Source organism: Alligator mississippiensis, chromosome 3 (genome assembly GCF_030867095.1).
Source record: "Alligator mississippiensis isolate rAllMis1 chromosome 3, rAllMis1, whole genome shotgun sequence".
NCBI classification, from domain to species: Eukaryota; Metazoa; Chordata; order Crocodylia; family Alligatoridae; genus Alligator; species Alligator mississippiensis.
In genome coordinates, this window is record NC_081826.1 from 276607472 (window position 1) to 276629943 (window position 22472).

A 22472-nucleotide genomic window follows, 5' to 3' on the forward strand; every position below is an offset into this window, starting at 1 on the left:
ACCCCTAGCTCCCAGTAAAGAGAATGCTCTTTTTTTGTTTGTTTGGTTGGTTGGGGGGGGGGGGGTGTTGGTGCCTGAATAGAAACCTAGACAGCAGTGCTGGCAGGAAATGATCATACCACAACTCATCTCTCCATAAAATAATCCTGTTTCTTCTGCACTTTAATGAAAAAATTTGAGACCTTTTGAAAGTTTTAATGAGAGAGCGAGCTGACTATAGCCGCAAGACGGAAACTGAGGTTAAGTTCCCACTTTGAGCAGAGAAGGAACCTGAAAAGCTGGGATTTTTACCATATAGATAGATGTCCTAACGGCCAGGCTTTGGGATTTCTCTTGTTCTGTGGTTTTATACACAAATTCTATTCTGGACCTGAGAAACCAATTCCTAGTGAAAGTTTTAACAAAATTGCTGGAAATGTCTCATGATTTTTTTCCAAAGCTGGAAAGGTCTCATGTTTTGTTTTGATAAATCACCATTTTCTGACAAAATGCTTTCATTGGAAAATTCCAGACTAGCTCTATCCACAACCTCTTTTATAGCTGTTGGCTGTCACAAAATCCAGAATCCTTTTGTCTGACATTGTCTCTGCAGCTGTTTCCTCTCACAATCACCAGCCAGTGGGAGCTGTTTGGGACGTTTTCTTGGGTTGTTCTTGCCATTTCCAACCCCTCATTATTCTTTCTTCCTGTCTTTTCACGGCTTTTTCATCCTGTTCTTCTTTCCTTTCTCCTCATGTAGCTTTCACATACAGACCATCCAAGTCCTCTCCATCACAGCTTCCCTCTAGGGCTGTGAGAAGCTTTGGGAGCCTCACTCGGAGCAGGCAGCAGCTCCTCCCCCAGGTGAGGCAAGGCACGGGGGGCTGGCGCGGGCTCTGCCGGCTCTGGGGAAGTGCTCCACTCCCTGGCCCTGATACGGGGGAGCGGAGCACTTCCCCAGAGCCAACGGAGCCCGCACCAGGCTCCAGCCCCAGCCTCCAGCTCCCAGGCCCTGGCCCCCAGCCCCAGCCCCAGCCCCCAGCTCCCAGGCCCTGGCCCCCAGCCCCAGCCTCCAGCCAACGACCCCTGGCTTCAGCCCCTGGCCCCTGGCTCCCAGCCTCTGGCCCCAGCCCCTGACCCCAGCCTCCAGCCAGCGGCCCCTGGCTTGAGACCCTGGCCCCCAGCTCCCAGCTCCAGATCCAGCCTCTGGCCCCCAGCGCTAGTCTCCAGCCCCAGCTCCAGCCTCCGGTCCCTAGCCTCAGACCCCAGCCTCTGGCCCCCAGCCCTCAGCCCCCCTTTGGTAAGTGTCCCACGCCGGACCGAAGCAGTGTGCTCACGGACTGAGGCAGCACACTCACGGACTGCTGCTCCTTAGAGGGAACATTGCCATGCTGCAAATATGCAGTGCAGGGAACCTTTTTTTGTTCCCAGTGTGCTTCTTGCTGCGTCTCAAACTGCTTTGAGATGCAGCAAGAGGCATGTGCGGGCTCGTCTGGACGCGCCCTCATTTTCCATAATACAAAACCCTTGCTAGGCTGATGATGTGGTAAGAACTCTTCGGCATGTTAAGTAATATCTCATTGTCTCCTTGTACTCCCTTGTCTGTCTATATTCACTTGCTGTCTCTTGTCTTATTCTTTGATTGTAATCTCTTCGGGGTGGAGTGGTTTTTGTTCTAATGCAATGAGGTTCTGCTCCATGACTAGACTTCATAGTTCTGTTCCACTTACACCAATACTAATAATATTGCATTGCATGTATCTTCCCATATGGGTTTGAGAGAGATCAGTTTGTTTTTGGTTGTCCTTATTATCAATATTTTACTGCACCTGATATAAACTAGTTATTATTTCTATAGTTTCCTCAGTCTGGTGGCATCAAAGTAAATATCACTGGCTATACCATCAGAGAGAGGTTGTTAGACATGTCAGCTGGAGCACTGTTTCTGATTTCTTATGACTCAAACTTTCTTACTGCAGTGGAAACAGGTTACAGACTCCTAATAAGGTGAATATGCTTATTTCTTAGCTGGGGGTGTACTAACTGCACTAACTACAGCGGATCCAGCACATTTGTCTTTTCTCCTGAAGGAAAAAAATGGAGAATTTTAATACATGTCTGAAGAGAACCTAGGAAAACAATGACCCCCAAAGGATGGCAGAATAGGGGTTAGAATGGAGATAAAGGGAGTGGGCCTTCTTATGGGAAATATGGCCCTGGGAATGTGACAAATGGAGGCAGTTGTGCTTGGGGAAAAGGCACCTGTTGGTGTGTGAGAGAAGCATTTGACAGTAACCAGGGTAAGAAGAGCAGTGAGAGATCGCTGGAATATTAAAGTTAAGGAGTCACTGTGCCTTACAGCACATACCTAGGGTTGATAAAATAAGAGAACTGACATTTCTGGGAAAAAGGAGTTTCAAATTAAGGAAAAAAATTGCAAATAAATTGCAGCAGAGATTTGTATAACTTGTCACTATTTTATTGAAGAACAGTTCCAGTAAGAGTTCTGCTAACTTTCCATTGAGGTGGAGTCATAGAGAAACTATCACAAGCCTATAAGGACTACTGCTTGGATGTGCCCCACTTTACACATTATTTTCACCTAGCTACTTAGCTTGGTTTAAATGGAGATATTTACTATAATGATTTGGAGGTTTGAGGGAGGTCTTCGGTGTGATCAGAAAAGAATTCTTATTGACCAGCAAATAGAAAAATACACCGTCCCAGAGCAAGAAGTGGACACAGCCAAACTCTGCTGTGGGTGACGTCAGTGGCAAAGTTCCCATTGACTTCAGTGGGACCAGGATTAGTCTGATACTGAATCAGAGGAACCTAAGAAAAAGGATAGAAACATTATTTTTAACACCCCCCCCACCCACCCCCGCGCTGTAGAAGCTAAACTCGTAGCTAATAACAGGCTGGATGCATTCTGCAAATAATAACTCATGACACTTGGTGTGTACTTGTCAGCCAGTGTTCTCAACCATGGGATCCTAGCTGGTAATTACCATGCTCTAGCAGAATCCAGCATTATGTGTATCAGTGTCTCTGTGCAGAAAAATGGTGGTGGGGGCACTTTAACTAAAGCTTGTTTAACGAGCTTTAGTTAAAGTGCCCCTGCCACCATTTTTCAGCACAGGGACACTAAGATACATGATGCTCTAGGTGCTTAAATTAAAGCTTCCTTTCCCTTGACCCCTCCTGCTCCCCACACTTCTGGAGCACGTGTATACATGGCCTTTATCGTTACTAGAAAATAGTTTTGGCTTGATTCAGCAGAGTATTCTGGTATATGTTTTTTGAACTGTGATTTAAGGCCACCTCCACCAGGTAAAGTATTTAAGCATCTGCTTAAAATTAGCACTGCCTGAAGTCAATAGAGAAGTGTAGATGTTTTCCTGATCTAGCCCTATTAAATAATTGCAAAAATTAATTCCCAATCCCCAAAATAATTCCCCATCCCAAAGAGCTCCAAATCAATGACTATATAAAATAAATACCAAAAACTTCAAATTAAAATACTGTCTGTACCTTAAAATTACTTTCTATTTCCCCTTCCTGGAAGAGAGTGAAAGGGTCTATGGCCCATTTAAAGGGACAGGATAAGGTGAAATGTAGTTATAAATTTGCATATTATAATCATGTTTTGCTGCAGGACATATTAGTATTCTGGGGACACTGTCAGGATTAGCTTACTGTGATTTTTCAAGTAGGACAATAAAAAGTACTGCCAAGAACTTGGGACAGACATTTTGGGTATCTGCTTTGGCTTGCTTTTTAAAGAAATACACTTAACTAAATGCACTGCCCCTCAATTTCAGTCAAATTCCCAGTCATCCTATGCAGCTAAACTAAGATCTAAGAATAAATTAAAGAAAACTTCCTGGAGGGTAAAAGTTTATCTTCTTTAATACTCTATGTGGATTCAACGCATTGAGTCATCTTCATTATACTGCAACAAAACACAACTTCAGACCTAAAATAATCAGCAATATGAGTCATATCACCCATTGCTTAAGGTCTAAAGTCATGTTCTAGCATTGCCATGTAACACAAGCAGTTTCAGCTGGCTAAAAAATAATTTTTTTTAGCATGGAAAAGGGAATAAATCTGATGAACTGTTAAAAGAAGTCTGAGAAGTTTGTATGACTTTCTACATCACTACGTCATCTCACAATGGGGACACAGCTAAGTCCTGCTGGATACATGAGGAATCATGTTTGCAGTCTACATGGCTGAAGTGTAAGTTATTCTTTGACCCAGTCCATGAGAGGTTTTCCATCCACTTTGGTGCAAAGTGGCTTGACCCCTTGGCAATGTGGGAAAAGAGAAGGGTTGTAACATAATGAATTGTCAGTGTGCAATTGGTGTAACGTATGTCTCAACAAGAAGTGCAGTTGTAGGCAGTGAACTTCCAAAGAAAAGGCCGGGTAACAAATCCTTACAGGTTCTAAGATGAGGTGAAAGCCTTTTTGTGTGTTCAACAGGTGTCCAAGCCTTCTGAAAATCCGGCTTTGTTTAATGTCTAAAAGAATGCCAAGGAAGTTTCCAGCAGCTTTTAAAACATTCCAGAGACTTCGAATGTAGATGTCTATTGTAACTTGAGGAAACAACGTCACTTTAGATAGCTACAGGCTGCATTTAAAAAAAACCCAACTTGCTAATAATAATTGCATTGTTTTTAATCTACCTTTTAAAAAATTAAGCACTTAAACATACCAGCATCTCTCAAGCATAAATGAGGACATAAAGTCTGCCCTCGGGGGCCTCTGGCATAAATTTGGTATAACAACAAGTGAAAGTCAGGCAGGAAAGGGGACTGGGAAGAAGGGAATACCATGAAGGAGAGTACTAAGATTACTGAGTAACTCAGGAAAGGCATGTAGTATATCTTGATGGAAAAAAGGTACACCCATGTCAACGGAAGTCTTACCAGTAATTTTTGCATTCAAAGGTAGGTGCTTCTCTTTTTAGTGTGGACTACACAGTATTTTGAATTTTTCTGCCCCCCAACACACACACACACACACACACACACACACACACTAGCCAGGCGGTTATTGTTCCCCAGTGGCTTACTATAGTGTTTTGTGGGACTTTGAGGGGGTTTCTTATTAACTTGCTAAAATCCCTGCTGTACAACCAGCACAGCAACAGTGGGCGCTGCTGAACAGCGTCCGTCCCCACAGCCCCACTCACCTGGCCAACAAACCAGTCAGAACATCTCCGCATCTTGACTCCAGTTATCTGATTTTAACTTTGATAAGCGGGCAGTTCTCCTCTCTGGCGTCTTTCCACATTCCCGTTAAGAAAGTGTTTAAAGTTGTTTCCACATGAGTACATCCCATTCCTTGCCTGCAGCACCCCCCCCAAGCTGGGGTGTGTCTCCAGGTGAGGCTGAGTAGCGAAGCAGGAATTTTCCAGAGCCCCCAGGCAACAAAGCTGTTGCAAGAGGAGCATGCTGCTTTAGCTGGGATCAGAGCACCACACTCTGGAGAAACACGTGAAGGATTTTCTTACTTACTTGCAAGGTACTTCTCCTGGCCTGACTCTTTTGCAGCCTGCCTCACCCTCTAAACAATGGCTACAGAGATGCTTGGTCTCCAGCGCTGGCCACTTTTGTGACAAATTCTCTCTCTTTATTCTGTAATAACCTCAGATAGTCAGGGTTAGTAGTCACATTTCAGTTCTTTCCCTGAATATCCAGTGCTACTGATTTCCCCTCAACCGGGGAAGCCACAGGGAAGGACAGGCTGTTGTTCTTCATGCTAAAGAAACACTCTCCCAGCTCAATGCGATTCTCTGATGCCTACGAACAGACCAGTCTGCAACCACATTCTTGAATGCAGTAGCTTCTGGTCTTTGACAAGTGTATTTAGAGACAAGAATGCGGTGAGGAACAGAATGATTCATCGGACTGTATTTCCAATGAGATTGTAGTACAGTTTGTCCCTGTCAGATTTTAAATGACCGGCAGGGTAAGGAAAAAAATAGACTGGATGACAAGAATAGAGGGATAGAAAACAACACATGAAAGGGATTCAGATTGTATTTCTTGTTAGGAAAGAATTGTTTACCATTGGGCAAAATACCTGTGAAGTCTGGGGTTTGCTGGGAGGTTTTTGGGGGGTGGGGATGGTTGGTTGTTTTCTGTTTTTTGTTTTACACAATAGAGTTGGCCAGAAAAAATTATTTTTCTTTTCAAAGAATATTTGACTGTTACAGCTCAGTAACACAGTAAAGAAAACATTTCTATTGTTCTTTCTACAATAAAGAAAATATTTCTATTCAGAAAATTCATTCGTTCATATTCTAGTCATTTCTATTCCGCTGCTTTGTGGGAATTGTAGTGGTTGCTATGTAAGACACTAACCAGACTCATTCTCTTCTTTGGGCAGATCTTCTAACCAGACTATATCTTCCCTCTTACAAAGCCACTGTAATACACAATAGGACTTCCTGGTCAAACTGCAAGAGGTGCAGTCCAGTTGGGAGTTTGGAAATCATTTTTAAATACATATATGTGGGCAATTCCAGGGCTAGGAGACAGCCAGAAGAAAGGACAGAAGCAGGAGTGAGAAACAGAGCAGAATGAACCACGATTATTGTCAAGGATAGCAAGGAGTGGTCTGAGAGGAGGGAAGGGAAGAAGAAAAGACAAGAAATCAGTTCCCAAAGGGGAAAAAATTAGTGTAAATCTAATGTTAATAGAAGTATGACTGTTTTCACCAGCTGAAAGACCTTGTGTTGGGTTGAGTGAAGTAAAGCTTTAGATACAAGGGCAAACAGCCTGAACTTGATCATAGCACAATAATGCAGATCCATCTATTGGTATCAGATGGCAGGTGCTATATGCAAATATCAGGTCAATGGTAATCTGGCAGAACCTTTTTGACAAACCAAAAGTGAGCAAAGAAATCAGCCATGTAATCTAATTCCAACATATTCTGGTACAGCAGAATATGACCATTTTTAACAGAGAAGCAGTTGTATTCCAAAATCAATAAAAGTTAACTTCAAGGATGAATTTAACGCACAAGATAGTGCATTCTGTCTAAAATAGTAGACAAGGTTACTGAGAAAATGCCATTTTACTATCTTTTATGCTGACTATGAGTGAGGGAAAAATGTCTTCTAACTAGGTAATGTCAACACAAATTTCAGTAGGACAACTAATTTATTCTAGCTGTTTGGGTCTGCCACCCCCAGAGTTTCTCCAGGACTCCCACAGCTGGGCTTAGCGCAATCACTTTAAACTTAGACTAGGTAAATGGATAGGCTTCTTTGACATCTGCAAGAAAGGGAACATAAATTGCTTAGTGCTAAACTATGAATGAATACAAAAGCAAACTACTGAGAGATGTTTTTATAGGTAACCAAACGCGCATCACAAGGACTATCAGGGCTACAGAGAGAGTTGCAGCCTCCTTTTATAGGAGGCTTCTCTATAGACCAGTGGTCTCCAACCTCTTTAAGTAGGAGATCACTTTTGAAATTTAAAAGCAACCCAAGATCTACCATACACTGCACCCCCCCACCCCCCAGCAGGTAAGTCTGTGGGGAGGGAAGGGGGGGGCAGATTGAGGCAGAAGGAGGAAAAATTATGTGGCAGCATGCCCCCCAGCAGGTAAGTCTGTGAGGGAAGGGGCAGAGGGAAGGGAAAGGGACATGGGGGGCAGATCGAGACCCCAGCGCTAGCCCTCACCGCTGGGGCCTTGATCTCAGTGGCAGTAAGGGAGGGAGTGAGGCAGGGACAGAGCTGCAAGCAGCTCATCTGGAGGGTGTGGGGAGGTGGGGCATGCATCCTGGGAGAACACAGCGGGCATATGACCCCAGATCTACCCATGGGGTGGGGTGGGGCAGGCTGCAGCTGTGGGCTGGGGATGGGCTGTTCCTAGTGGGCCACACTGTGCTCGGGCCAGGCAGTGGCACTGGGAGTGGACTATGGGGGGCTGCAGACACCCAAAAATTCACTGTAGCTCCCCCAACCTTCCTCCCAGTCCCACCACCAATTGCCCTGAGTGCAGCACGGCCCAGCCTCCACTGGTAACAGCCCAGCACTGCCTCCCAGCCCCCCCCCCCCCCCCGCCCGGGTGGCATGGAAGCCATATGCTGGGGATCTGCACAGGGGAAGGCAGGCTGCTATTGCATCCTGGGGCTAGGAGGCAGTTCCAGGCTGTTCCTGGTGGAGGCTGGCCCGTGCTACACTTGGGGCAGGTGACAGCAGCACTGGGAGAGGGGTTAGGGAGGCCTACAGCAAATTTTTGGGTGGCTGCAGCCCTTCACAGCCCTGCTCCCAGTGCCACCACCACCACCACCCAGCCCAAGCACAGCACGACCCAGCCTCCACTGGAACAGCCTGGCCCCAGCCCGCAAGTGCAGCCCACCCCGCCCCGTGTTCAGAACCATGGGCACATGCCCCCCATGATCTCCCGGGGTGCATGCAGCTCAAAGCTCCGTCCCCCCCTGCCCCTGCCCCACTCCTTGGAGTGGAGCCATTGGAACAAAACAAGAGGGAAAACAGTTTTTACAAGAAACATTAAAAGCAGTTTAGTTTTATCTAATCTTATGCTTTACTACAAGCTAAGGATATAGACATGCAAACCAATTACTGTGAGGTAAATGAGGATGTGAATTTCTCACTACAGTCACCACTTATCTACATGATCTTATACCAGAGTAAGTGCAACTTAACTGGTTTGCTCCATTTTCTTTGAGGCAGTTGCATGGAACAGAATCATAGAAAATTAGCGTTGGAAGGGACCCACTCATGGGTGGCCATCTAGTCCAACCCCCTGCTCAAAGCAGGACCAGCCCCAACTAAATCTTAAAAACCTCCAAAAATGGAGATTCTACCACCTCTCTAGACAACCCATTTCAGGGCTTCACCACCCTTCTAATGAGAAAGTTTTTCCTAAGATCCAACTTAAACCTCCCTTGCTGCAACTTGAGACCACTGCTCCTTGCTCTGTCATCTACCACCGCTGAGAACTGTCTAACTCAATCCTCTTTGGAACCCCCCTTCAGGTAGTTAAAAGCTGCTATCAAATCCACCCTCAGTCTTCTCTTCTGTAAACTAAATAAGCTCAGTTCCCACAGCTTCTTCTCATAAGTCATGTGCCCCAGCGCCCTAACCACTTTTGTTGTCCTCAGCTGGACTCTCTCCAACTTGTCCGCATCCTTTTTGTAGTGGGGAGCCCGAAACTGGACACAGTACTCCAGATGTGTTATCACCAGTGCTGAATAGAGGAGAATAATCATTTTCCTCAATCTGCTAGTAAGGCTCCTACTAGGAAGTGACTGAATAACTGAAGTGTTGCAATGTTTTTGCATTTTCCTAGAAAACTGGGGCCCTCTTCCATGTCAATCTATGGCTATATTTCTACTACAACCAAAGGTTTGACTGCATTGCATACAGGTGTATGCAAATTATTCTACCTTGCTCAATCACTTCATTAAAAATGCAGTGGCATAGCTTTCAGTATGGGCTAGTTGTGTAAGTACACAGCATCCCTGGTGGTCTTGCATGGCCTGTGCCCAAGTTGATGCTGCCTTATGTTCACCATTAAAGCTAGCTCAAGTAGGCCTACACATGCTGCAATCATATCTTTTGACTGTAGAGCAAACCACTGCAGTGCAGCATTAAGAAACTTCACATCTTCTCTATGGGTTTCTCAGCTTGCTTGCCTTATTGCTTAACTGAGTGAACCATGTTTCTTAATAGCTTTTTCCCCCTCTTCAAATCCCAGGAGTGAAGTCTCCTGGGGCCCAGAAACTGTTTCCCATACACTTTTTGGAACATCCAAAAAGGCCTATCCAGCATAATGTCCCCAACACGGTTGCTTCATAGCTTGGGTAATTAGATCCACTACTCTCCTAGGCTGCATCCAGATGAGCGTGGCCGTGCCATATGTGATGCCACAGACATGCCTGCAGGGCCACAAATGACATGTTCAGTTGCTCTCCACACTGCAAGGAAGCAGCGCAGTGCAGGGGTGGGAGGGTTGATCCCTGGATATCCAGAGGCCCCCAGGACACCAGGTAGGGCTGCTGGGGCCAGCCCAGCCTCCCCTATCCTACCCGGGGTAACCTGCCACATGCCAAAGCACACATGGCACAGTGTTCCCTGGGGACAATTAGTAGCGGCACAAGGTGTGCCACTGCTAGTTGTCCCCAGGGAACCAAATGTTCATGCTCATCTGGTCACAGCCCTAGTGTGTAAGAGTGTTCCAAGTTTCTGATAATTTTTGTTAGTCTCACACACTAACTTAAAAGTCAAGCACACATCTGAGAAACAGGCTTAAATATGAAGTTCATCAAGTTATGTATCACAGGGTCCAATTCTATAATTCCATTGACTTCAACCAAAAGCTTCGTATGAGTAGGGATTATCAATACTTTTAATTGTTACAGTGGTATCTGTCATTCCCTTAACTTGTTAAAACACACAGCTGGTGCTATATACAGCAAACGGGACTTCAAAGTGGACATCTATTTAAAATGTGAGATTGGTCAAATAAAATAAAAACAATTTCTTCAGTGTTCTGTCTTAGAAAATTGTTATATTATAGGCATGGCACAGTAGCTTTGAGCCAGATGAACTACTGCTTTTACTTCCTCTATAAATGCAATATCTTTTATCAGGCCAACAGCTAAGTATGATTAATTATTTATTTACTACCTAGAAACTGAGCCAAATTCATAAGCAACAAGTTCATTAACTGCAATGGAGTTCTGTCTGCTCATGTTACCAATATATTTGGCCCACTGAGTCATGGCCTTTACAAAAGAGCTTTTGTATCTATTAAATGTAATTACTAATATTGCCTACAAGATTCTATAAACCGCCAAGGGTTAGAGAACTGAAGATAAATACTGAACTTTGGGTTCTTATGAGGTAACATATTTAATCTTTTCCTAGCTTCAAGGATAATTTTTTCATTTGAAAAAATTTGCAGATCTACCAACAGGCTAAATCTAAAAGGCAGTTGAGTGTCTCCTGAGCATTTGCAAAACCTTCTGCTGGCTGTGCCCTCTGAAAGCACAGCTGCTGAGTGGAGCAACAGAACAGAACCTGTTTAGAGCTGCCAAAAGCTATATGGATGTGAATGTGCTCTGGGTGCTTCCCTGGGGTGGCTTCTGTCTGCTGGCAGAACTGCTGATGGCAAAAGATGCATGTTATTGGATATCAAATAGGCTAATTTAGTATGTGTGATTGTTGCCTGTGAAGAAATATCCACACTAGCTTTAGTCTAGCTAGCTAGGTACCTACAACCATGAATCATAGTAGTGTGGGCTATAATGTGGGGTACTAAATGACGCACAGGATACTGCGTAGATCACAGCTTCACCGCTATCAGTACCTGGTACCTGTATGCTGCAGCTAGCTTAGGTATATGCATATATTTTGCAGTCACACCTCTGATTGCAGTGTAGACATATCTTTATTTATGGGATAGAGCTGGCCTTTAGGCCTGCAAAGTAACAGTATTCTACCTATGATTTGCAGGACTAGATAATGTAAAGAAAAATGTCTTTGTTGTTGGAGTTATTGTTGTTTTAATGTATGGAAGATTTGAAACTGCCCTTGTAAAGATAGCTTTGAAAGTGCAAACTGAGATTAAGAGATACAAAATGATTGCTGAATTTGAAGGCATCTTGCTTTTTTCAAACAGCATGAATGATGTGTTCTATGCTTTGTCTTTGGGGTGGGTGGAAACCAGGACAATATATACTACAACTTGAGAAAAAACTGTTTCACACACATGCAGAAACCATAAGTTCTGATTAGATCCAGAGAAGCTCAACCACTATAAATCACCCTGCCTGGTCCAGTAAGAGAATCCTGATTCAGTGAAAATGTGTTTTGTAAGTAACCAAAGCTCTTAAAGCAGTCATGCGGCTCTATCATGTTGCCAATCTGGATTCCTGTTGTAGGTGGGGGGAGCCTTTACAGCTTCTTTAGAAACATTTGATTGTCTGCAGTCTTTGATCAGGATTCCAAGCACTAAAAAGAAGCCTCAAAACCTGGCAGAGGTCCTCCCCCTGTGCACAAAAGAAACCCAGTGTGAAATCTAAACCATAAGGATATGAAGTGCATTCTGAAGTCTTACGTGACATCCATGAAAAGATTCCTGGTTCCATAAGAAATAGCAACCTATGGCCGAGTCATCCAGGGAGATACTGATGTGCTTTCTGTAGAATAGTGTTTCCCAAACTTTTGATATCTAGGAAACACTTTTTTCTGGACTAAAATTGGTGGCACACTTCTCACACCTCAGGCTGGATCTGGTCCCCAGGCCTGATTCTGTGCATGGTGCTGGCCTATCCAGAGCCCAGTACCTCTGTGTAGGGCTGGCACAGCAGGAATCTGACCCAGTCACATGGGGCCAACCCAGCTGGGGCACAATTCCTCTGTACAGGGCCAGTGCAAATACAACCTATCCAAACAAACAGAATCAGGCCAGCTACAGAGCAATCCAGCCATGCAGAGGCCTCTCAGAGCCCTGTAGGAGATCTCTTTCCTCGGAAAGAGCCATGACCAACACTCTCACCCGTTGAGCAGCCAGTGGGGAAAAGCCTAGGACCATGAGTGACTGGTGCCTCCTGAATCTGGAAAGACACCCGCAGAAGCTGCCAATAGCAGCTGCCTTGTCGGGGGGGCCACCTGCCCTACCGACAGCATCAGTGTCGGCCGTTGGGGGGCACCAGTCCCATCAGGGGGGCATGTGAACCCCCGTGCTCCCTCTACCAGTCGCCTATGCCTGGGACCATGCAGGCAGACATCCCTTATGAGAGAGTCCTGCCAGGGCCTCAGCTCAACTCCCTGCAGAAGGGAAGGAGGGCTGCTCTAGCATCCCCCAGCTTCTAGCTGAGAAGTCCAGAGAGGATATCTGTTCAGTTCCAAACCAGTTCAGCCTAGTCAGGTTAGACTAACCTACAAAGATTAAATCAATTCAGGCTCAGGCTTTTTGAATGTCTGTCCCTAGCCCAGCAGCAGTGGACCAGTCTAGCTAAGCATGGCTTTCACTTTAAGCTAAGCTCTGCTAACATGGCCCCCCACTGCAATACATCCCTGACTCCAGCTGGGCTCTGAGCATCACAGCAGTGTCAGCAAGTGAGCTGAGAAAAATGAAGGCAGGAAAAAAGGAAAGAAAAGCTGCTAGAGCTGCAAAGGTTAGGTCAGAGGACTCAAAATGGGACATGCCCAACATATCTTAACAGAAACATCTGTCCTGTAAGTGAACATGTTAAAAAAGTTAAGAATGCTTTTCAGCTACATCATTTTTTCAGAGTCTAAATAAGTCCCTAATTAGCAGCAAGTTGAGATCCTTATGAGTCATCATCAATTTGGAGGAACAGAGGAGAAGTTTTGGCTTTCCTTTGGAGACACACTTCATAGGGAAGATAGTCATTTTGTTGAGATTCCTTTCCCTGCCTGTCAACATCAATGTTCTCTCTCTGACTGATGCACAGTTGGTACTAAGTATCACTGGCATCATGCACTGTCTTTAGAGCACAAGGAGCATGAGGAGGGGTATGATTTCATGGTCTGTGCTGGCAGGAAGGAGCATTTCCATAGTCCTAATTCCCAGCTCTTCATGCACTGTGGAAAATGTGTTGGATCTTGAATCAGGGTTTGGTATCCCAGCAGCTATACACAGGAGTACTCTGCATGGGTCCCACAGACTAAAACAAAAGAAAATGAAAGCTTCACATTTGGTTTGATTATGTATTACATACTAGTGCTCAAGATCCGGATATGTACAGAACTTGCTTTTTTTCCACCACAAAGTGCTTTATGGCCTTGACTTAACAGAAGTACATAGCTTTACAACACTTTAAAATGGTACAGTGCTTTAAATTAACCTTGTTAAATGAGGCATTAAATTTGAAGTGCTGTGTTTTACAGCACTTTAGCAACCTACAGTGCTTTAAGCAATTTCTGTATACTGGTCAAATTTCTGACCAGTGGAGAAGCCCCAGGAGGCTGCAGAGCATACTCTGCCTCCTATCCTGAAAAGTGCAGGGAGGCTCAGAGGTTGCCCCAACCAAACACTATACTTCTGTCATGTTTAAGAGTGCTGTAAGTTTATAGTGCTATAAAAAGTGCTCTAAATTATAGTGCTGTAAAACATGTACAGAGCACTTCTGTACAGGTAGCCTATACAGAAGGCACAAAAAACCTTGAATGGGGCTCTGCACTACAACGGTGCCAATTCTGACTGTATCAGATTTTTGTCTCAAAGTCACTGCTCCCAGAGTCATGGAATTGTGAAACTCTCAGTATTTGCTTTAAATGAATCTGGTTTCTCACCCTCATGACCAGAAGGCACACTACAGGCTCAAAAAACCTAGAATTGTTTTTTAAGTCATGTGATTTTTAAGGCCTGTGAGAGGCCTGACTCAAGATTTTGAACACTTGAGGCACATCCAGACAAGCGTACATGTGGTGCCATAGACCTGTCTGCAGCACTGCACATACCACACCTGCAGACATTCCCCAGGCTGCTAATTTGCAGGTGGGCAAGGGGAGGATTTGACACTGGGGGAATCCCAGTGTCAAAAAAACCTGAGCTGGTAGGGCCAACCAGGTGCTGGCCTCAGCCTCCCACCCAGGGCAACTTGCTGCATGCCAGAGCATGGATGCGTGGGCATTCCCCAGGGTACAAGCAGCAGTGGCACAATTATGTGTCACTGATATTTGTCCCTGGGAAAATGAACAAGTGCTCTTGTCTAGGTGTGCCCTTGGAACTGGAAGTACAGAGAAAGAGATGAATTTCCTCCTAACTAGAATATTTAAGCACAAATCATTCATTATCCTTGAGATATGGAGCAAGAATTACAGAAATATTTTGAGTAAACAGATATAGGATACTCCAAAGCCTAAAAGGAAGCATGTGTCTTAAACAATACTTGATTGTATGAGATTTACTGTCCTCCTATGTTAGCCTATTCTGTAGCCTTGCAAAATCTATAAACAGCAGTCCTTTTCAATATGACTTGTTAAAAGCAGTCAGAAATAAATATACAAACAATTTGGACCTACACAATGGAAACACTTAATTTTTATTTATGCATAAAAGCTCCACATCTGTTTGAAAGCTGTCCTGCTCCTCTGATTTCTTGGAAAACATTTATGTTAGATGGAAGAAGTGAGCTTCTTTCAGACTGTTGCCTAAAGAGGAAGAGTTTTCTAGCGCATTTCAACCCAGATGTTTCTCCTAACTTTCCCCTGCAGTTTTTCACAACCATGGATCACAAGTTTCCCAAAAACTGTTTAGGAGTCAGTGTGTGCATAGATATAAAGCAATAGAGGCTCTCATATTAGAAAAGGGGTAGATATAACAGCAAAAATGTTGTTTGTAGTTATTAAGATTAACTAGGAATAATAAGGCACCAGATAGCTCCCCAGACTTGTACTTGGCTGGTTTGCTTACTTCTATTAATTGCTGTGAATGAATGTTGCTCCACAAGCAATATGGGGGGTAAGCAACAGTGGTGGGAGAGGGTGATGGAAACAGTCAAGGCAGTATTCACTTTGCTCTGTTTGGAATGGCAACACATTATTTTCCTACTTTTAGAACACAAATAAGAACAGGGAAAGTGATGGTTCCTGTTTTACTGGCATCAAATCATACAAGCTTTCCCCTGGAGTTCCCCCTGCTCTGGGGAATTCTTTTGAAAGGGATGGTGTCAGCCCAGGTGGCTATCCCAGCACACTTCTAAGAATGCACAGTGCTACACTCTTAGGCTAGGGATAGAAGTTACACATCAACCAGTTTAACTGATCAGAAACTGGTTTAAACCTGTAACAAAACGTAAGTTCAGTGCACATAAAACAGTTTCAAAATGGCTGAAACTGCAGCCCTGGGCTAGCTGTGCTGTTCTCTAGAGAGCACCCCCCCCCCCCTTCCTTGCTGCTCAAGTAGGGATTCACTCTTCTCCCACAGCATGTTAGGCTCAGAAGCGGAGAGAGACGCGCGGGTGATAGCTCGCTGCGCCCCTGCTCCCCCGAAGCCCCCCAGAAACCCTCCAGCAGCCGCGGAGCCCCCCGCCGACCCCCAGCACAGCCGGGGTAAGCGGGGCCCATGGAGAGAGGGGGCTAACCCCTTAGTGTGTGTGTGGGAGGAGCCGGCTGAGTGGAGCCGGGTCAGGTCAAGCCCCGCCCAGGCCCCTACTTCACCCAGCCCCCCAGGGAGCTCCTCAAACCCACAGACCACTATCCCATGCTCCTTATTCATGTGGGCACCAATGACACGGCTCGGAGCACTCCCAGCCAGGTCATGAGGCGCTACAGGGATTTGGGAGCGGGGCTTAAGGGTCTGGGGGCACAGGTGGTGTTCTCATCGATCCTCCCAGTCTCAGGCTATGGGCTGAGAAGGGACAGGAGGATCTATGTGGTCAACCAAAGACTGCAGCGCTGGTGTCGTCAGGAAGGCTTTGGCTTTCATGACCACAGCCCGCTCTTTGGAAAGAGAGGCAGCGAGCTGCTGGGAAGAGATGGTCTCCACCTCTCTCCCCTAGGGAGGAGGCTCTTCTCAGCCAGACTGGCTGACCTGCTCCACTGGGCTTTAAACTAAGCCCGTTGGGGGACAGGGGGACTACCGCCACTGCTGGCCCACTGAGCAATCCTTGCAAAGCCAGCGGATCACGGCACTCAAGGGAGCCCACCCCAGCCCCAGCCCTGGTAAAATCTGTGGGCAAGGAAGGAGCCCCCCAGGGGGCACTTGCCTGCCTGTACACTAATGCCAGGAGCTTGGGGAATAAGCAGGAGGAGCTCATCCTCCTGCTCAGTGCAAACAATTACGATGTCATAGGGATAACGGAGACCTGGTGGGACTCCACCCATGACTGGACCACGGGGATAGATGGCTATACCCTGTACAGGAGGGATCGTGTAGAGAAAAGGGGCGGGGGTGTAGCTCTCTATGTTAAGGAAAGCTACGCGTCCCTGCAAGCCAATATTGGCGACCAGGGTGGACGGCTGGAGACCCTCTGGGTTAAAATCCGTGGGGAACACGGCACAGGGGACACAATGGTGGGAGTCTATTACAGACCTCCCACCCAAAGTCCTGAGCTTGACCAGGAGTTTGCCCAGGAACTGGCTGAGGCAGCTTGCTCCAGGACCATGGTTGTCATGGGTGACTTCAATTACCCAGACATCTCGTGGGAGGATCGCTCAGCAAAATCTGAGCGGTCGCAGAGCTTCCTCTCATGCGTGGATGACCTCTACCTGACTCAAGATGTCTATGGGCCAACGAGAGGCAAAGCGCTGCTCGACCTGGTACTGGCTACTGGGGATGACCTAGTCGGCGACCTAGTGATCGATGGGAAGCTGGGTGACAGCGACCACGAGCTAATCACCTTCACCATCCGCCGAAAAGCTGGCAAGTCAGTCAGCAACACGGAAGTCCTTGACTTCAGGAAAGCCGACTTTGACAAGCTCAGGAGGCTTGTCAGTGAGGCCCTAAGGGACTGTGACCACAGGGAGAGGGGAGTTCAAGAAGAGTGGTTGCTCCTCAAGGGAGCGATCCTCAATGCACAAACTAAGTCTATTCCATCTCGGAGGAAAGGCAGCAAGAGGGCACAGCAGCCCCCCTGGCTCTCCAGGGACCTAGCAGACCTCCTGAGGCTAAAAAGAAAGGCCTACAAAGGATGGAGGATGGGAGTCACCTCCAAGGAGGATTATTCTGCACTGGTCCGGTCCTGTAGGGAGCTGACCAGGAAAGCCAAGGCTGCAACTGAACTCCAGCTAGCTTTGAGCATCAAGTACAATAAAAAGTCCTTTTTCAGATATGTGGAGAGCTGGAGGAAAAGCAGGGGCAACGTTGGACCCCTGCTGAACCAGATGGGGCAACTGACAACTGACGCCCAGGAAAAAGCCAACCTATTAAATAGGTACTTTGCGTCAGTCTTTCATCAGCCCCATGAGACGCCCATGCGCGCTACAGGGCCGGGAAGTCCAGGTGAGGGTGATCCCCTGCCCTCCATTAATGCTGACTTCATGAAGTAACATCTTGAGAAGCTGGATACCTTCAAGTCAGCCGGCCCTGACAATCTTCACCCCAGGGTACTCAAGGAGCTGGTGAGCATCATAGCCCAGCCTCTAGCGCGGATCTTTGAAAACTCTTGGCGCTCTGGTGTAGTGCCCGAAGACTGGAAGAAGGCCAATGTGGTGCCTATCTTCAAGAAAGGGAGGAAAGTGGATCCGACTAACTATAGGCCCATTAGCCTGACTTCTATCCCAGGGAAGATATTAGAAAAGTTTATTAAGGAGGCCATCCTTAATGGACTGGCCGACGCCAACATCTTAAGGGATAGCCAGCACGGGTTTGTTGCGGGTAGGTCTTGCTTGACCAATCTCATTTCCTTCTACGACCAGGTGACCTATCACCTGGACAAGGGAGATGAGATTGATGTCATATATCTTGACTTCAAAAAAGCCTTCGATCTGGTGTCCCATGATCGCCTCTTGGAGAAACTGGCCAATTGTCGCCTTGGGTCCTCCACGATCCACTGGCTGGAAAATTGGCTCCGGGCTCGGACCCAGAGGGTAGTAATTGATGGAAGTCATTCATCGTGGTGTCCTGTGACCAGTGGGGTCCCCCAGGGCTCTGTCCTTGGACCCATACTGTTCAACATCTTCATTAATGATGTGGACACTGGAGTCAGAAGCGGACTGGCCAAGTTCGCAGATGACACCAAACTTTGGGGCAAAGCATCCACACCAGAAGACAGGCGGATGATCCAGGCTGACCTGGACAGGCTCAGCAAGTGGGCGGATGAGAATCTGATGGTGTTCAACGCCGATAAATGCAAGGTTCTCCACCTTGGGAAAAAAAACCCGCAGCATCGTTATAGGCTCGGCAGTGCTATGTTGGCTAGCACTATGGAAGAAAGAGACTTGGGGGTCATCATTGACCACAAGATGAACATGAGCCTGCAATGCGATGCTGCGGCTAGTAAAGCGACCAAAACACTGGCTTGCATCCATAGATGCTTCTCAAGCAAATCCCGGGACGTCATTCTCCCCCTGTACTCGGCCTTAGCGAGGCCGCAGCTGGAGTACTGCGTCCAGTTTTGGGCTCCACAATTCAAAAAGGATGTGGAGAAGCTTGAGAGAGTCCAGAGAAGAGCCACGTGCATGATCAGAGGTCAGGGAAGAAGACCCTACGATGACAGGCTGAAAGCCCTGGGGCTCTTTAGCCTGGAAAAGCGCAGGCTCAGGGGTGATCTGATGGCCACCTACAAGTTTATCAGGGGTGACCACCAGTATCTGGGGGAACGTTTGTTCACCAGAGCGCCCCAAGGGATGACGAGGTCGAATGGTCACAAACTACTACAAGATCGTTTCAGGCTGGACATAAGGAAGAATTTCTTTACTGTCCGAGCCCCCAAGGTCTGGAACAGCCTGCCACCGGAGGTTGTTCAAGCGCCTTCATTGAACACCTTCAAGATGAAACTGGATGCTTATCTTGCTGGGATCCTATGACCCCAGCTGACTTCCTGCCCTTTGAGCGGGGGGCTGGACTCGATGATCTTCCGAGGTTCCTTCCAGCCCTAATGTCTATGAAATCTATGAAATCTATGAAGCATGCACCCCCAGCCCCATGTGGTATGCTGAAAGGTGTGTGTGTGTGTGTGTGTGTGTCTAATTTCACGGGGACAGGCAGACAGAACAGCATCCACTTAGGACTTTTTAGAGCTCATCAACAGGTCAGCTGGTAATTCCTCAGAAAAAAAACTGTTTAAGAAAAGCTTGAACTAATGTGAGAGGCTTTTGTTTTGTTGATAGGTTGATAAGTGCTGTGTAATCATCCCCCTTCTGGCTCCCTCCCCTGTCAGGTTTGCATACAGTATAAAGAAGCAGGGAGAGGGTGACTGAAAAGCTTAGTATCATCAACAGATGCATGCACTGCACACCCCCGTTTTGCCTCAGAGTGCTAGCCAGGGTCTGAGGTCTGGCAACACTCTTGCCCCTACAGCAGTGAGCGGGGAAAAGCCTAGGATGGTGCAGTCAGGGTTGGGGTTTACACCCCTCCCTAATCAGATCATCCTTCTGGGGCCATGCCCCCATCAGGTCAGCACCCTGGAAGAGAAGGGAGAGCTGCTCTAATGCCCCCCAGCTTCTAGTCTGAGCCACTGCAGGCATATGCCTGCATTTCCTCAGTCCAGAGGGAATGACTATGCAGTTGCAAACCAGTTCAACCTAGGCAGGTTAGACTAACCTGCAAAGATTGAATCAATTCAGGCTCAGGCTTTCTGAATGTCTGTCTCTAGCCTTAAGGAGTTGGGGCAGAGATGGACTGTGTTATTCATATGGATGCTGTCACAGTCCACTAGGCTGGCCAGCCTAGGGGATAGAGCCAGGAGTGGAACCAGGAATTGCAGGGGTAGGATCAAAAGCCATGAGTCAGGAGTCAAATACCAAGCCAAGGTTAAGATCCATGAATCAGGAGCTCAGTTACCAAACCCAAGGTACAATGCACAGGGTGAGGTCCAAGAACACAGCCAAACCAGAGTCAAGAACCTGGAAGCAGATCTACTGAGAAATCCAAAGCCAATGTCCAGGAACAAACCAAAAGCAGAGTCAGAAAGCAGGAAAGCCAGAGACATTGCTAGGAAAGGAGCAGCTCAGAGACCATAGACCAGTAGGTTGTGCAACAAGGCTTAGATGTTGGAGCAGTTCCTTAAAAGCAGCCTCAGAAGGAAGGAGCTGGGAACTGGCTGACCTTGATTACTTGTAACTGGATCATCCACATTTAATAAAAGCCACAGGGCAGGAGTCTGACTGAGCCTTACCAAGTTCACATAGGCTAGCCTTACAGATGCCTTTGTTTTAACGCCTGTGGAGGACCACACAGATATGAGGACACCTAAGGATTAAAAGGCATGACCTCATTTCCTGAATTAAGAATAAACTGTAAGGAGAATCTTGGTGCAAGAATTTCATATATGGGGGCTCAAATGGAGCCTGATAGATGCATAGGGTGCATTTCAACCTACTGGGAGGCAAGGTACTTTGAGTAGATGTGGTATCTTTCATTAGACCAACTGAGTAGCTGTAAAAAAATTCTTAGTAATTTTTTGGGCACAATTACCCTTCTTCAGGCATAAGAAGTGTCTGCTTTTCTGAGACTCCAAGGAATGGGCAGAGTCAAAAGCGTGACAGGATGTCAATGAGAAAGCAAATAGGTAGAAATTAGGAAAACAAAAAGGGAAAGCAAGGGAGGGAGGGCTGAAAAAAGAAGAGGGGAAAAAAGCCAAATGTGAGTAAGAGAGACTCTACAGTGGTAGTAATTCACGGTGGAAAAGAGGCTGTCTGTAAAAAAAAAAAAAAAAAAAAAGGAAATAGCTGGAAATTAGAAAGATAAAGTCTACATTGAGTCCATGATTTTTTGTATCCGGTGGATTTATGAAGTGAAGCTCATAGGCTCATCTACGAAAGGTGTTTTGTAAGTTCCCTTTGAGGATTAGAACCCCTTTCAACCTACTGGCTTTTATAAAGCCAGTAAGTACCATACAATTCCAACAAGTACTAGAGAAAATGCACAACTCATGATTACTTCAAAGCTATAGCCCAGATGGCATGTGAGCCTTGACTGTAGCTTTGGTTCTCGTAACATCTATCAATGCCAAAATGGGGAAAATTCATAGTTGATGACAGCACTGGAAGTCAAAGAAAAATGTTCTATTTCTTCAAATAAATATGTTGCTAGGAACATCTCAAATAAAATGTGCTTGAGAATTAATACATCAGAGGGAAGCCATGTTTGTAAAATACTACTCCACCTCCCCTCCCTTGATCTGGATGGGATAGTTCTATGTATGAGCCAGCTCATTATGACAGACCTTTCTGAAACCAATTAGATGAATCCAGCATCTTCCACCAAAACAAATCTTGTGAACAGGCAGAATTCCCACCATGTTCCACACTGAGCCAGTCCAGGTGGGCACACACATACTTACCCACTTCCTTGGCATTAACTTTACTGTAGCTTAAATAGCAACAGAACATAAAACCACAACTTGAGCTGCCTCTCCAGATGAAGTAATTATGAAGGGTTTGCTTTCTCTTTACCCACTGTTTCCGCTGATATCCTGACAGTTAAATAGCAATTGTTATCATAAGCTAGCCAAACTTCCGCAGCAACTTCATTAATTTCTAATGCCACTAGCAAGTTCCATTACACCTGCCACTCAGGTAATAGTCTATTAGAATTAGGCAGCATGTATGGAAATAAAGTCAAGCCATTTCACTATATCATGTGTGTGTCTGATTTACATTTTTGAAGGCATTCATCATTAAAGTTTTTTATTAAAGCATGATTAAACTGTGTAGATGTTACTGAATCTATGGGAATTGTGTATGTGAGACTTATTCACAAAGGTAGGGAGTTTGTCTTTGGAAAAAGTAAAAATGTGTGAAGGTTAATGTGTTACAGTAGGATACCTTGACATTAGGAGTTTGTAGAGTAAGACAGAGCCGT

At 46.0% G+C, this 22472-nt stretch overlaps 1 long non-coding RNA gene across 2 annotated transcripts in view; it reads right to left on the bottom strand.

Moving 5' to 3' along the window:
• LOC109285320 (uncharacterized) overlaps positions 1–22472 on the bottom strand; it is a 230422-nt gene that overhangs the window by 92509 nt on the left and 115441 nt on the right. The window contains exon 8 of one of the 2 annotated variants that reach the window (XR_009461150.1): positions 2460–2811. The exons of the other annotated variant lie outside the window; for it this stretch is intronic. This is a non-coding gene — a long non-coding RNA (uncharacterized LOC109285320). Of the gene's footprint in view, positions 1–2459; positions 2812–22472 lie in introns of those variants that run through there. 2 annotated transcript variants of the gene reach the window in all.